At 41.4% G+C, this 14,881-nt stretch overlaps 1 pseudogene; it reads right to left on the bottom strand.

Moving 5' to 3' along the window:
* Positions 1-2,409: 2,409 nt before the first annotated feature.
* On the bottom strand, positions 2,410-4,703 carry LOC136182781 (endothelial PAS domain-containing protein 1-like; annotated as a pseudogene).
* Between the last annotated feature and the right edge of the window lie 10,178 nt (positions 4,704-14,881).

The following is a 14,881-nucleotide window of genomic DNA, read 5'->3' as shown; positions in this document are numbered from 1 at the left end:
TCCCGATATCAGCAAAAGTGCGGAGTACAGAAAACATAATACAGCAGTGTAATTATGTAATTATGTGAACGGAGATCGGCGCTGACTTGTGCATACAGTCTATGCATCGCTCGGGATAATATCCTGCTGCATTCTCACATCAGCTCACTCAGACTTTGGGCGGAACAAAAACTAGGGGACTGGCAGGAGAAACTTAAGAAGAAATCAGAGTGGAAAACATTCTGTTTGCATTCAAAAAGCTCCTCCTGCAAATTTCAGGACTTTTTTTTCAGCAATTTCCTGCAAGTGTGAAAGCCCTAAGTGTGGGCTCTGCAATCCATCAACTGGCAGGCCTGGCTCAAATCAATGAATAAAAAGTTGCAGTGTCTGAAACAAGCTCTACTGGTTAGTACCCTCTGAGCTTGACAAATTAAAAATACTTTTTATTTCCAAGCATGCAAACATGATCATGCACTTTGGCAATGCACCTGTCCTGTGTCCTGTGTCCTACATTGCATATAAATTAAATTAAAGTAATAAGTGCAGGGGTATCACTCTCTGACACACATATTATAATGCTGTACATGTCAAACTATTGGACTCTGCTCTCACCTATGCCCTCTGATTTATAAAGATAGAGTCTTTAAACAGTTGAGATCAAAAAAGACCTGTCAGCTTTTAAGTGCAGACATGGACGAACAGATCTGAGATCACAGAGAAAGAGAGAGCTGCATCCGTCCATCAGACTCTTTAGGACCAGCAGCTTTGATCAAAGATGACAGAGAGAGCGAGTGAGGATAACAGACGGCGAGGAGGAAGAGAAAGAAACGTGCTCCTGTGGTAGTGACAGGTTCTGAAGGCCTCAGTAGGGTGTTATTAAAGCAAAGCCCAAACAAAAACTATTTCCACTTTTTAACATTACAAGAATCTATTGCTTGCTTACAATTGGCTGTTGTTTTCTCACAAAGCGATGCACCTCACTGCTGTGGCCATTGAATGATGACAATGGCGTCAGCGGGAGTTGCGGAGACTTTGTAATTATTCAGCCCCCCAAAAAGGAGGGGCTGACGTGGAGACTGAGCAGATTTACTGTTTCTGTGGTCAGTGCATTCAGCAGGGTATCTAATGATGTACACTTACAGACTAAATTAGCAGAGCTTTGTTTACCTCTGCTCTTAGAGCGCAGACCCCACCGAGATCAGGGAGGAGCCGGGATAAGACAAAAGGCCCACATGGATCTGCTGAAGTTCAAATTAAAGCAAATGATCTAAGAGCGAGGTTCAGTAACAGATTAAAATGCATTGTATCCATGGAAACAAAGCGAGCGGGCGAGGCTGAAATGTCTGGCTGCCAGCTAGCCAGTGAATCCCTCGAGCGAGGAGATGAACGCATACTGTAGGGCGCCTGACTGTACTGTTCAGACATCTCGATGCAGCTCCGGACATTTGGCTTGAAAAAGTTAAAAAAAAATGCATTTGACTGAAGATAGCAGTGTAATTTAGCATCATCTTAAATGTGAATGAAAATGAACTGTTCTAGTGGCATTATAGTTGTGCTCTTATCACAAAACAGCTCTTAAAGTATTGATGTTTCATCTCTGGCTTATAGTTCTCACTGACGCCTCTGCCAAGTCAAACCTAAACAGTCAGCACCGTAATCAGTCAAAAAGTCTTGTGGTAGTGTGTAAATATGTGTGTGTGCATGTGTGTGTGTGTGTGTGTGTAACTCTGTGTACTAAACATTTGAACTGGCAGTGCTCCATAAATGATGCAGCTGTTCTGTTGAACTCGGTCTCTTTAAAAACCCAACAGGTGCACTAATCTTTTTTCTGATTCACTCAATCTTTAGCACCTTTTTGAAAGTTTCAGACTCTAAATTATTGAGCTTTTTTTGCTGTTGTTTCGTATATATGTAGCCTACTTGAACTTGAGCTTTTTCTGAGGCATAGTTTCTCTGTTCTGTTGTGTTGTGTGAGTCTTATTCGACTGTATATTTAATACAGGAGCAATCTGCAACGATTTGTTCTGCATTATTAAACTATCTTATCTACAGTATATGCCACGATAAATCTAGTACTGGTTTTGTTAAAGGAAATAAAATGACTTTCGGACATAATTTCGGAAATAATAATGCATTTGAATTTGAATTGCTGACCTGCAAATTTTTCACAGTAACAGATTAAGGACTTTTAACAATAAAAAGCATGATAATAATCAAAGTCTGGGATGTCTTTAAAGACCTCTGTAATTCAATACAATATTTTACAATTTTGCCTTTTCTATTCTTAATTGACCATATTTCAGTTCATCTTACTGTCTTCATGAAAAAGCGATAGAAACAGTGATAAATCAAAACACTGCTCTCCTGACAAGCGTCTGCAATCCTCTGCCTGAAAAGTAATCCGACCTCGGGCTGTGTCTGTGTGTGAGCCTACCTCTCGTCACAGTAGGTGAACTTCATGTCCATGCTGTGTCTGCTCAGGAAGGTCTTGTGTCCAGCGGCGTGTCGATGTTGGACGGGTGTGGGATTGGTTCGCGCATCAGGACAGCACAGGTGAGTGGAGGCTCTTTGAAGCCACACAGCCCTCGTGGAGGGCAGCTGGTGTACATCTTCAGGTGCAATGTAGCACCTAGAGAGGAACAGAGACAGGAGTTAAGTGTTTATTGGAAGGATAGAAGGAACAAACAAAATGGTGTACATTTTCTTTTCTTGTAAAAAAGTGATTACTTAACCTCAAATAATTCTTTAAATCTGGCTTTTCACAAGATGTTAAAAATCCATGTAACGGTTATGTTTCTTTATTATATTATAAGCATGATTTCACACATAAGATGTGCAGATGTTGTAGATGTGTTGGCTCATTCTCAGATCTCTCTCCCTCACCTTCCAGCTGGCTGATTTTAGGTTGACGGTGCGTCCTCTGTTGGTCACCGTGCACTTCATCCTCATGAAGAAATCTCGGTCAGTGCTCAGCTCTTTCTCAGCGCTTATCAACCCATTCCCCCCTGTGCTACCCGCACGCGCGCACGCACGCCTTGCTGTTTTTGCTTCTTTTCCCTCAGATGTAGTCTTGACTCACATAAAGAAGGGAGGGGGCTGAATTGTTGGGGCACTTAAAACTTTGTCTGACCCTTTCCGTGGTGCAAAAAACTAAATCTGTCTCATAACCTTTAAGGCTTTACTCAAATTGTAAACTTAATAATGTGCATAGAATGCTCTGTAACTAAACTTCTGTATTACAAGTTTACCAGTGGTACCACATGGGATGAAGTTCCTCTAAGTGGACCTGTGCAAGAGAAGTTGGATCCCCATATCAAACATTGACGACCATATAAAATTACATTTTTTGGACTTTATAAGGCACTATGTTTTATTGATTACACTATTTAATAATAATTATACATTTTATTCAATGCAATGTACATTTGATGAAACTCTCAAAGTGATACAATTTGGGAAAAGCAAATAAAAGCAAAAAAGCAACATAAATGATTAATGAGTCAAATTTGCAAATTAAGTTATTTTGTGCATCGAGACCCACAAAAAGTTGCAAATAGCACAAGCAGTCAGCCTGGGGTCGACTATTTATGGTTAGAATTTTAAAAAGGTTCAGGACTCAGGGAAAAAAAAAGAAATAACATTTTGTTACTGTGCCAAAGAATGTAGCCTTTGGAAAGTTGGTAAGGCCCTCTGTCCAACTCGCTTTTTGGTTTCTGAGTGCATGTGCGTCTTGTTTCAATTAAATTCAACGGGCAGATTTCCATGTGAAGCACTCAGCCGGCCTGTTTATGGTTTTATAAGACCAGCTGGTTACCTTTTATTGACCTCATGACCTTTGCTCCTGTTGCATTTCCAGAAGGAGTACAACAGGTATACAGACTTTTTTTAAATAAAGAGTAGCAGGGACCGGCATATGATATTACTATTTGTTTATGTATTTTGTGGGGTGTGGTTATTTAATAAATAATATTGATAATAATAAATAGAAGAATTAGATGGTATGTGAAATGAGGATAACAGGCGTGTGTTTATACTGATCAGCTGTTTTCAGGCTGAGGTTTTCTCTGATCTTCTCGTGGTCACATGGATGAGTGAAGTCAAAGATGCTATGATGAAATCCTATGAGGATTTTTTTTCTGGGTTGTTGTGGCCCCTACCGAAAATTGATTCAACACAAAACAAGCAGAAACTCATCCCATCGCTCACTGCAAAGAGTCATCAAACAAAGACAATCCATCTTCTACTCTGTGATATGCCGTTGTAAGTTAATGCCAGTCAATAAAAACTGCTGAGTAAGTTTTGAATCGAGCCTCATTCTTGACCTGAACAAGATCATAAACCTCATTTAAAATCCTGCTGATTTTTCCTACCTGGTTTCAGCTATGTCTGATGTAGTCCCACACTGTTTTACTCCACTGAATACATTTTTTTCTTAGTATTTATTTTGAAGTTGCAGAATTGTGTTTGTCTGAATGCATGTTCATTTATTAAAAGTTCCTTTTTACAGCAATCAATGCCAGCCTTTATTTTAATCCTTGCTGTGTGCTTCTATGGTTGCTTACCTGTGTGAGCAATAGGAATTTGTTGATGTTCTAAGAGAGGAACATAATGTCGCCTTGGGACGTTACCACAGTGACAAAGCCCTCCAAAGACTTCAGATACAGACTGTCCATCTGAATGTCCTCCTCACTGTCACCACTGCTGCTGTGACACTCACAGCTCATTTTTCTCACTCCAAAGTCAAATTAAACTTGTTGTTATTATAAATGCATGCGTGTGTTTCTGATATATGCATGCATTGGGCTTGTATTTTCCTTCTTGAAGCTCTGGCTCAGCATCAAAACAAACCAGGGGCAGCCTCTTCTTGCATCTCCCAATACTGGGGCCCCCTAACAAATTACACTAGAATCTACACAAGCAGCTATAATAGCTGGCCGCTTTTAGAGCATGATTTACACATGACGCAATGATGTTCAAACATGTACAGAGCTGCATCCAAACATTTTTACACAGAGACTCCAGTGTATCTACCATGTCTCGCTGCAAAGCTTATTAATACCATAAAAAAGCTTGTGAGCGCCCACTGCCACCCACGGTCAGTGTCTGTGCGTGTGTTTTGACAATAGCGACATGCTGAATAAAGCCCAGTAGTCGGTTGGGACAAGAGTGCTTGCAACTCCTCCGGTGGGCTTCCGCGACGAGAGAGTCCAGGTCTCAATGCTCCAATCAAGGCCTGGGGCTTGGGTTTGGAGCTGGGCCCAGATAGCGTTAACCCCAAGGGGAACCAGAAGCCTTCTCATGGGCCACATGGAGCTGGGGGAGACTCCTGGGGCACCTTTGGCCTACATAGCTGTGATTAAAAGTCATTTGGACCGAGTTGCACTTTTCTTCTTTCTCTGTTGTTCTTTGGTTGCGTAACCGGCCCTGTTTGAAAATAATAGGCTGCAGAAAACAGCGCCTGAAAGAGACAGCTGCTGCTCTGATAACCCTTTCCTCTCTAACATTTGTTCTGCTGAACTGGAAAAAAGAAAATGGCAGGAGCACAAGGTAATTTATGACTCTATTTAGTTTAGTTCAATGTTTCATGGTGATTTTTCCTGGTCTTTTTTTCCCTTCTTCTTAATGTATTAAAAAGGCTACCCTGGACAACTTGAGGAGACAAACTTTAAGTTGTCTAATCTGTTGTTGTCTTTTGTTTGTTTGTTATTGACATCACTTTTCCGAGTAATGTCTGACATGGTGCATGTTATGCTCACAGAGAACTATTGTAGCCTGAGACAGTGCATGCGCAGGTGAGTAGTGAGCGTTAATGACAACAATGAATACTCGAGTACTGGACTATTGGTACCCATCCCTAGCTGTTATCGTAAAAGTTATTTCATTTTTTTTATTTCATAACTGCTGGTCACAACACTTTCTGTGAGTAGGAAAATAGAACAAGATGGGCACCAGGTGCTTTCTTTGGCTCACTAGAAAGCACAAGGTTGACATCACGTTTTGTAGGAGGGAATTCGAGAGGGCCCTGAATCTCATTTATTTTGCTAGAGGTGTGCTCTTGGGGAACCTGAATCCATCTTTTCCACTGGAGGGACACAACTGAAGGCACTATATTGTGTTTTCATAACTGAAAGGACACATTGGATCAACGTGAAGGGGAAATGCATTCTGAGTGCCCTGCATTGTGTTTTCGTCACTGGAAGAGCTTTCAAGCATAGCCTGAATCATATTTACTCAACTGAAGGGGCAGCTTTGAGGACCCTGAAAATGAGTTAGGTTACCGCTTGATATCATACAGAAATATAGATTATATTGCCTTATATGGAGTTGAATGAAACACTGTGCAGTTTGAAGGTAAACAGTGTAGATTAGAATGTTCATTGTGATGACACATCAAAGCCCCATCAGTGACTTCAGAGATCCTTCAAGTCTGGAAGGATCATTGACCACAAACCTGCAGAAGAGGAGACATCTCAAATCCTGACATCAAACCAGCACGAGTACTGAAAGAAGACAACTACAAAAATGAGTGACCTCATTGATAAAACAGAGCTTGTATTGTTTGGAAAACTGACTTTTGAGGAGAAAAAGAAGGAGACCAGGAGGAGAATGAATGAAGAACTAAGAGCCATGGAGATGGAGCGCAGAGAAAAAGTTGCTCTAGAGGCCGTGGAGAAGCTCGAGATGGAGCGTGAGGAGAGAGAAAAATTGTCTGAAAGTCTGAGAAGACAGGAGGAAAAAGATGAGGAAGTGAGGAAGATGCAAGAGGCCAAACAGAGAGATGAGGAGGAGAGGAAGGCCAATGAACTTGAGGCCCTGCGGAAAGCTGAGACGCTTCAGTGCAGTATGCTCCTACAGGTGGACAAAGAAGAGCAGGGAAAAAGTCCCAAGCACACCAAAGCTCTGAAAGAGGAGCAGCAGAGGAGGCGAGAGGGGGCTGGGCTCTGTTCCCTGCCGAGAGTAAGAGACAAAGCAAGGCCTGATCTCCAGACCTCTGAGCTCAAGGCAAAACAGCATCAGGGTAGAAAGAAACCCCTGATCAATAACTGGGTTGGAGAGCAGAAAATCGACAGTCAGCCTGATGCCCCGGCCTCTGCACAACAGCATCAGGGTAGAAAGAAACCCCTGATCAATAACTGGGTTGGAGAGCAGAACACAGACAGTGAGCCTGTCAAAGAAAAGCCTCACCCAAACAACTCCACCTATCTCCTCTTTGCTGCAAAGGCTGCACCAAAGTCTCTTCCTTCAGACAAACCAGAACCTCCTAAAAGCAGCTCCTCACATGGGTGGACCAAGAAACTGAAAATCGGTTACTGGGTGGACAAATTCCATCATAACTGAGAGAGGCAGGAAGAGATGAGGAAGCTCAAGACTGAGGAGCAGCACGCTAGTTGTACTGCCTACAAAGAGAGACGAGCTGGACGGTCATCCTGCAACAATGATTGTCACAGTGGAGGATCTGCTGAAAACTAAAACAGCATCCTCACATCCATGTCTTAGAAAGAGAGAGTCACCCTATCTCTTTCTAAGACACACAGGCTCAGGACCAAAAAACAAAACATTTAAAATTTACTTAACAAACAATTAACAATCACAGAGAACATTAAATATCCAAATTGACAATAATTGGAAAAAATTAATTAAAATAAAAATAAAATAAAATTAACCTCAAAATTGTCATGGTGATGTTATCTGCCCAACGGGCACAGATTTACCTGCTGGTGTTGCCTCATTGGAAGAGGTGGAAGAGAGACTTGCATGTAGCCTGGTCCAGTTCATAAGAAACATTTATACATCAAGAAAACCAACGTACTTATACTCCCAGCTTACATACACAATTGTTAGACATAATTATGACATAAGTCAAGCTTTATTTGGGCGCTTCACGTTACCCCTGCCTAAATCCAATGCTTTAAAGAGAACTGTTATGTATAGGGCAAAGTCGAAATGGAATAAAATGCCACCTGATTTAACAGAGATCACTAACAAGATGAGTTTTAAAAAGAGATTGAGGAGTGCAGGTTTGAAAAAGGAAATCAGTTTGGTCTGCATGTAACATGAATGTGTATGATATTTGAAAGAAACGCTCCGTTTCGATTTTGAAAACGATTAGTGTTATCCATAGTTAGGTGCTTAGCTGACATGATTGAGAGGTGGGCGCAATGTAACGGTGTAAACGGAGCCCCCTTACGTAACAGATGGCTGACTTCACTCAGGCTTCGTCCATTCATATTTTCAGTCTGGTTTAAACTGGAGGTTACCGCTTGATATAGGGCGCCACAGGAATCCTAAAACCCAAAAGTAAGTTAGCATTTGAGTGCCATGGGGTCTATCGTCTAAAAGTCACTGGGAATATGAATGTGTTTGTGGTTAGACACCTGAAATAAGGTTAACACAAGCTATAGAGATGTTGACGTTTTGTTAGACGACATAAACTGCGTTAGGGAATACCTCCACTTGTGAATTTCAAATTTTTTTCGCATCCTTAAAAAGGCGGTTGTTGATAATTTTCTGAGTATCCTTTGAATTGATTGAATATTTTTTACACACCTCCTACCTTTCATATCACACTCCCATATGAGTTACTACAGACACATATTTCTTACAGTAATGGCAAAAGTAACATTTTAGTCTTTTTTTCTCAGATAAATTGCTAAGGTTTATTTCATTTCCCCAATCACCAGGACATAGGAGAATCCATTTTGGAGGGCAAATGTCATAGGTCTTGTTGTTTTTTAATTATATTTCAACATACTATATATCCATGAAATTTCATTTTTATTTGGGCTTTACATTTTCTTTTGTATTTCTGGTGTAATAACTATCTATCATGGGGCATAGATATTCTGATTCAAAGAGAAATTCTGTTAAAGAAATAGGGGGAAATGTCTGAGATCTCAGGGGGTTAAGAGCAGTACCAGCTCTAACCATGACCTCTGACAGCAGTACCCTCTGGGCCACTGTAAGGAGTTATTTACATAATGAAAGAAGGAAATTATAGAGGAAGCATAGGCAGGAGCAGCTCATCCCATACATCTAATAGCTGCTAAATTTAAACAGTTTGCCTTTAAAAAGTATACGAGGGTTCTCCTCGTTTTTCAGGAGGGGAACCTGTGATGGGCAAAGAGGCAACAGTGAGCTGAAAAACATCAGTATGTGGTATGAAGCGATTGTGTAGCATGAGCAATGTATCACACTTTATTATATCATTAATCAAAGCAGTGCAGGATCTAAGCAGTGAAATCTATCACTGAAGGGATTGTGGCACATTGTACTCCTTTTCACCAAAGGTGCAGCTCAAAGAGGGTTCACTGTGACAGCAGATTGTGGGTTAGATTGTGGCTATAATTTAGATAGTTATGTATTTATTTATTTAGAGTTGTTTTTCAAAGTTGGTAAAAAACCAATCTTACATAGAAATGATTGCCAGTCTCATCCACACAGTGAGGAATACAGGTTATGAATTCAACACTGGAATCAGATCTGTGTAGGCAGATACACATAGCCCAGGTATCAGACCTCAAAAAGTTGTGTGAGTCCATCATTGATTTAAACGTGCACAAATGTTAACTATGTCAGGAACATTCATTTTGCGGTTCCTGTTAAAAGGGATACTGACTGGACTGTGGTCAAATAAAGTCAACAGACTGTGAAATCAACAACATCCTTTGTTCAGAAATCTTTTTTTATGTTTTTGTCATTCTTGCACATCACACATCACTATTACATTTACTCTATTAAAAAGGCTACCCTGGACAACTTGAGGAGACAAACTTTAAGTTGTCTAATCTGTTGTTGTCTTTTGTTTGTTTGTTATTGACATCACTTTTCCTAGTAATGTCTGACATGGTGCATGTTATGCTCACAGAGAACTATTGTAGCCTGAGACAATGCATGCGCAGGTGAGTAGTGAGCGTTAATGACAACAATGAATACTCGAGTACTGGACTATTGGTACCCATCCCTAGCTGTTATCGTGAAAGTTATTTCATTTTATTTATTACTGCTGGTCACAACACTTTCTGTGAGTAGGAAAATAGAACAAGATGGGCACCAGGTGCTTTCTTTGGCTCACTAGAAAGCACAAGGTTGACATCACGTTTTGTAGGAGGGAATTCGAGAGGGCCCTGAATCTCATTTATTTTGCTAGAGGTGCGCTCTTGGGGAACCTGAATCCATCTTTTCCACTGGAGGGACACAACTGAAGGCACTATATTGTGTTTTCATAACTGAAAGGACACATTGGATCAACGTGAAGGGGAAATGCATTCTGAGTGCCCTGCATTGTGTTTTCGTCACTGGAAGAGCTTTCAAGCATAGCCTGAATCGTATTTACTCAACTGAAGGGGCAGCTTTGAGGACCCTGAAAATGAGTTGATATCATACAGAAATATAGATTATATTGCCTTATATGGAGTTGAATGAAACACTGTGCAGTTTGAATGTAAACAGTGTAGATTAGAATGTTCATTGTGATGACACATCAAAGCCCCATCAGTGACTTCAGAGATCCTTCAAGTCTGGAAGGATCATTGACCACAAACCTGCAGAAGAGGAGACATCTCAAATCCTGATATCAAACCAGCACGAGTACTGAAAGAAGACAACTACAAAAATGAGTGACTTCATTGATAAAACAGAGCTTGTATGGTTTGGAAAACTGACTTTTGAGGAGAAAAAGAAGGAGACCAGGAGGAGAATGAATGAAGAACTAAGAGCCATGGAGATGGAGCGCAGAGAAAAAGTTGCTCTAGAGGCCGTGGAGAAGCTCGAGATGGAGCGTGAGGAGAGAGAAAAATTGTCTGAAAGTCTGAGAAGAAAGAAAGAAAAAGATGAGGAGGTGAGGAAGATGCAAGAGGCCAAACAGAGAGATGAGGAGGAGAGGAAGGCCAATGAACTTGAGGCCCTGCGGAAAGCTGAGACGCTTCAGTGGAGTATGCTCCTACAGGTGGACAAAGAAGAGCAGGGAAAAAGTCCCAAGCACACCAAAGCTCTGAAAGAGGAGCAGCAGAGGAGGCGAGAGGGGGCTGGGCTCTGTTCCCTGCCGAGAGTAGGAGACAAAGCAAGGCCTGATCTCCAGACCTCTGAGCTCAAAGCAAAACAGCATCAGGGTAGAAAGAAACCCCTGATCAATAACTGGGTTGGAGAGCAGAAAATCGACAGTCAGCCTGATGCCCCGGCCTCTGCACAACAGCATCAGGGTACAAAGAAACCCCTGATCAATAACTGGGTTGGAGAGCAGAACACAGACAGTGAGCCCGTCAAAGAAAAGCCTCACCCAAACAACTCCACCTATCTCCTCTTTGCTGCAAAGGCTGCACCAAAGTCTCTTACTTCAGACAAACCAGAACCTCCTAAAAGCAGCTCCTCACATGGGTGGACGAAGAAACTGAAAATCGGTTACTGGGTGGACAAATTCCATCATAACTGAGAGAGGAGCAGCACGCTAGTTGTACTGCCTACAAAGAGAGACGAGCTGGACGGTCATCCTGCAACAATGATTGTCACAGAGGAGGATCTGCTGAAAACTAAAACAGCATCCTCACATCCACGTCTTAGAAAGAGAGAGTCACCCTATCTCTTTCTAAGACACACAGGCTCAGGACCAAAAAACAAAACATTTAAAATTCTCTTAGCAAACAATTAACAATCACAGAGAACATTAAATATCCAAATTGACAATAATTGGAAAAAATTAATTAAAATAAAAAAAATATAAAATTAACCTCTAAATTGTCATGGTGATGTTATCTGCCCAACGGGCACAGATCTACCTGCTGGTGTTGCCTCATTGGAAGAGGTGGAAGAGAGACTTGCATGTAACTTGGTCCAGTTCATAAGAAACATTTATACATCAAGAAAACCAACGTACTTATACTCCCAGCTTACATACACAATTGTTAGACATAATTATGACATAAGTCAAGCTTTATTTGGGCGCTTCACATTACCCCTGCCTAAATCCAATGCTTTAAAGAGAACTGTTATGTATAGGGCAAAGTCGAAATGGAATAAACTGCCACTTGATTTAACAGAGATCACTAACAAGATGAGTTTTAAAAAGAGATTGAGGAGTGCAGGTTTGAAAAAGGAAATCAGTTTGGTCTGCATGTAACATATGAATGTGTATGATATTTGAAAGAAACGCTCCGTTTCGATTTTGAAAACGATTAGTGTTATCCATAGTTAGGTGCTTAGCTGACATGATTGAGAGGTGGGCGCAATGTAACGGTGTAAACGGAGCCCCCTTACGTAACAGATGGCTGACTTCACTCAGGCTTCGTCCATTCATATTTTCAGTCTGGTTTAAACTGGAGGTTACCGCTTGATATAGGGCGCCACAGGAATGAGTCCTAAAACCCAAAAGTAAGTTAGCATTTGAGTGCCATGGGGTCTATCGTCTAAAAGTCACTGGGAATATGAATGTGTTTGTGGTTAGACACCTGTAATAAGGTTAACACAAGCTATAGAGATGTTGCCGTTTTGTTAGTCCATCGCTGATTTAAACGTGCACAAATGTTAACTATGTCAGGAACATTCATTTTGCGGTTCCTGTTTAAAGGGATACTGACTGGACTGTGGTCAAATAAAGTCAACAGACTGTGAAATCAACAACATCCTTTGTTCAGCAATCTTTTTTTATTCTTTTGTCATTCTTGCACATCACACATCACTATTACATTTACTCTATTAAAAAGGCTACCTTGGACAACTTGAGGAGACAAACTTTAAGTTGTCTAATCTGTTGTTGTCTTTTGTTTGTTTGTTATTGACATCACTTTTCCTAGTAATGTCTGACATGGTGCATGTTATGCTCACAGAGAACTATTGTAGCCTGAGACAGTGCATGCGCAGGTGAGTAGTGAGCGTTAATGACAATAATGAATACTCGAGTACTGGACTATTGATACCCATCCCTAGCTGTTATCGTGAAAGTTATTTCATTTTTTTTATTTTATAATTGCTGGTCACAACACTTTCTGTGAGTAGGAAAATAGAACAAGATGGGCACCAGGTGCTTTCTTTGGCTCACTAGAAAGCACAAGGTTGACATCACGTTTTGTAGGAGGGAATTCGAGAGGGTCCTGAATCACATTTATTTTGCTAGAGGTGCGCTCTTGGGGAACCTGAATCCATCTGTTCCACTGGAGGGACACAACTGAAGGTACTATATTGTGTTTTCATAACTGAAAGGACACATTGGATCAACGTGAAGGGGAAATGCATTCTGAGTGCCCTGCATTGTGTTTTCGTCACTGGAAGAGCTTTCAAGCATAGCCTGAATCATATTTACTCAACTGAAGGGGCAGCTTTGAGGACCCTGAAAATGAGTTAGGTTACCGCTTGATATCATACAGAAATATAGAGTATATTGCCTTATATGGAGTTGAATGAAACACTGTGCAGTTTGAATGTAAACAGTGTAGATTAGAATGTTCATTGTGATGACACATCAAAGCCCCATCAGTGACTTCAGAGATCCTTCAAGTCTGGAAGGATCATTGACCACAAACCTGCAGAAGAGGAGACATCTCAAATCCTGATATCAAACCAGCACGAGTACTGAAAGAAGACAACTACAAAAATGAGTGACTTCATTGATAAAACGGAGCTTGTATTGTTTGGAAAACTGACTTTTGAGGAGAAAAAAAAGGACACCAGGAGGAGAATGAATGAAGAACTAAGAGCCATGGAGATGGAGCGCAGAGAAAAAGTTGCTCTAGAGGCCGTGGAGAAGCTCGAGATGGAGCGTGAGGAGAGAGAAAAATTGTCTGAAAGTCTGAGAAGAAAGAAAGAAAAAGATGAGGAGGTGAGGAAGATGCAAGAGGCCAAACAGAGAGATGAGGAGGAGAGGAAGGCCAATGAACTTGAGGCCCTGCGGAAAGCTGAGACGCTTCAGTGGAGTATGCTCCTACAGGTGGACAAAGAAGAGCAGGGAAAAAGTCCCAAGCACACCAAAGCTCTGAAAGAGGAGCAGCAGAGGAGGCGAGAGGGGGCTGGGCTCTGTTCCCTGCCGAGAGTAAGAGACAAAGCAAGGCCTGATCTCCAGACCTCTGAGCTCAAGGCAAAACAGCATCAGGGTAGAAAGAAACCCCTGATCAATAACTGGGTTGGAGAGCAGAAAATCGACAGTCAGCCTGATGCCCTGGCCTCTGCACAACAGCATCAGGGTAGAAAGAAACCCCTGATCAATAACTGGGTTGGAGAGCAGAACACAGACAGTGAGCCTGTCAAAGAAAAGCCTCACCCAAACAACTCCACCTATCTCCTCTTTGCTGCAAAGGCTGCACCAAAGTCTCTTCCTTCAGACAAACCAGAACCTCCTAAAAGCAGCTCCTCACATGGGTGGACCAAGAAACTGAAAATCGGTTACTGGGTGGACAAATTCCATCATAACTGAGATAGGCAGGAAGAGAAGAGGAAGCTCAAAACTGAGGAGCAGCACGTTAGTTGTACTGCCTACAAAGAGAGACGAGCTGGACGGTCATCCTGCAACAATGATTGTTACAGAGGAGGATCTGCTGAAAACTAAAACAGCATCCTCACATCCATGTCTTAGAAAGAGAGAGTCACCCTATCTCTTTCTAAGACACACAGGCTCAGGACCAAAAAACAAAACACTTAAAATTCTCTTAACAAACAATTAACAATCACAGAGAACATTAAATATCCAAATTGACAATAATTGGAAAAAAATAATTAAAATAAAAAAATATTAAAATAACCTCAAAATTGTCATGGTGATGTTATCTGCCCAACGGGCACAGATCTACCTGCTGGTGTTGCCTCATTGGAAGAGGTGGAAGAGAGACTTGCATGTAGCCTGGTCCAGTTCATAAGAAACATTTATACATCAAGAAAACCAACGTACTTATACTCCCAGCTTACATACACAATTGTCAGA

The sequence above is a fragment of the Labrus bergylta genome, chromosome 15, assembly GCF_963930695.1.
Source record: "Labrus bergylta chromosome 15, fLabBer1.1, whole genome shotgun sequence".
In the NCBI taxonomy this organism is placed as follows: domain Eukaryota; kingdom Metazoa; phylum Chordata; class Actinopteri; order Labriformes; family Labridae; genus Labrus; species Labrus bergylta.
The sequence above is the reverse complement of the archived record's forward strand: the minus strand, read 5'-3'. Positions and strand labels throughout refer to the sequence as shown.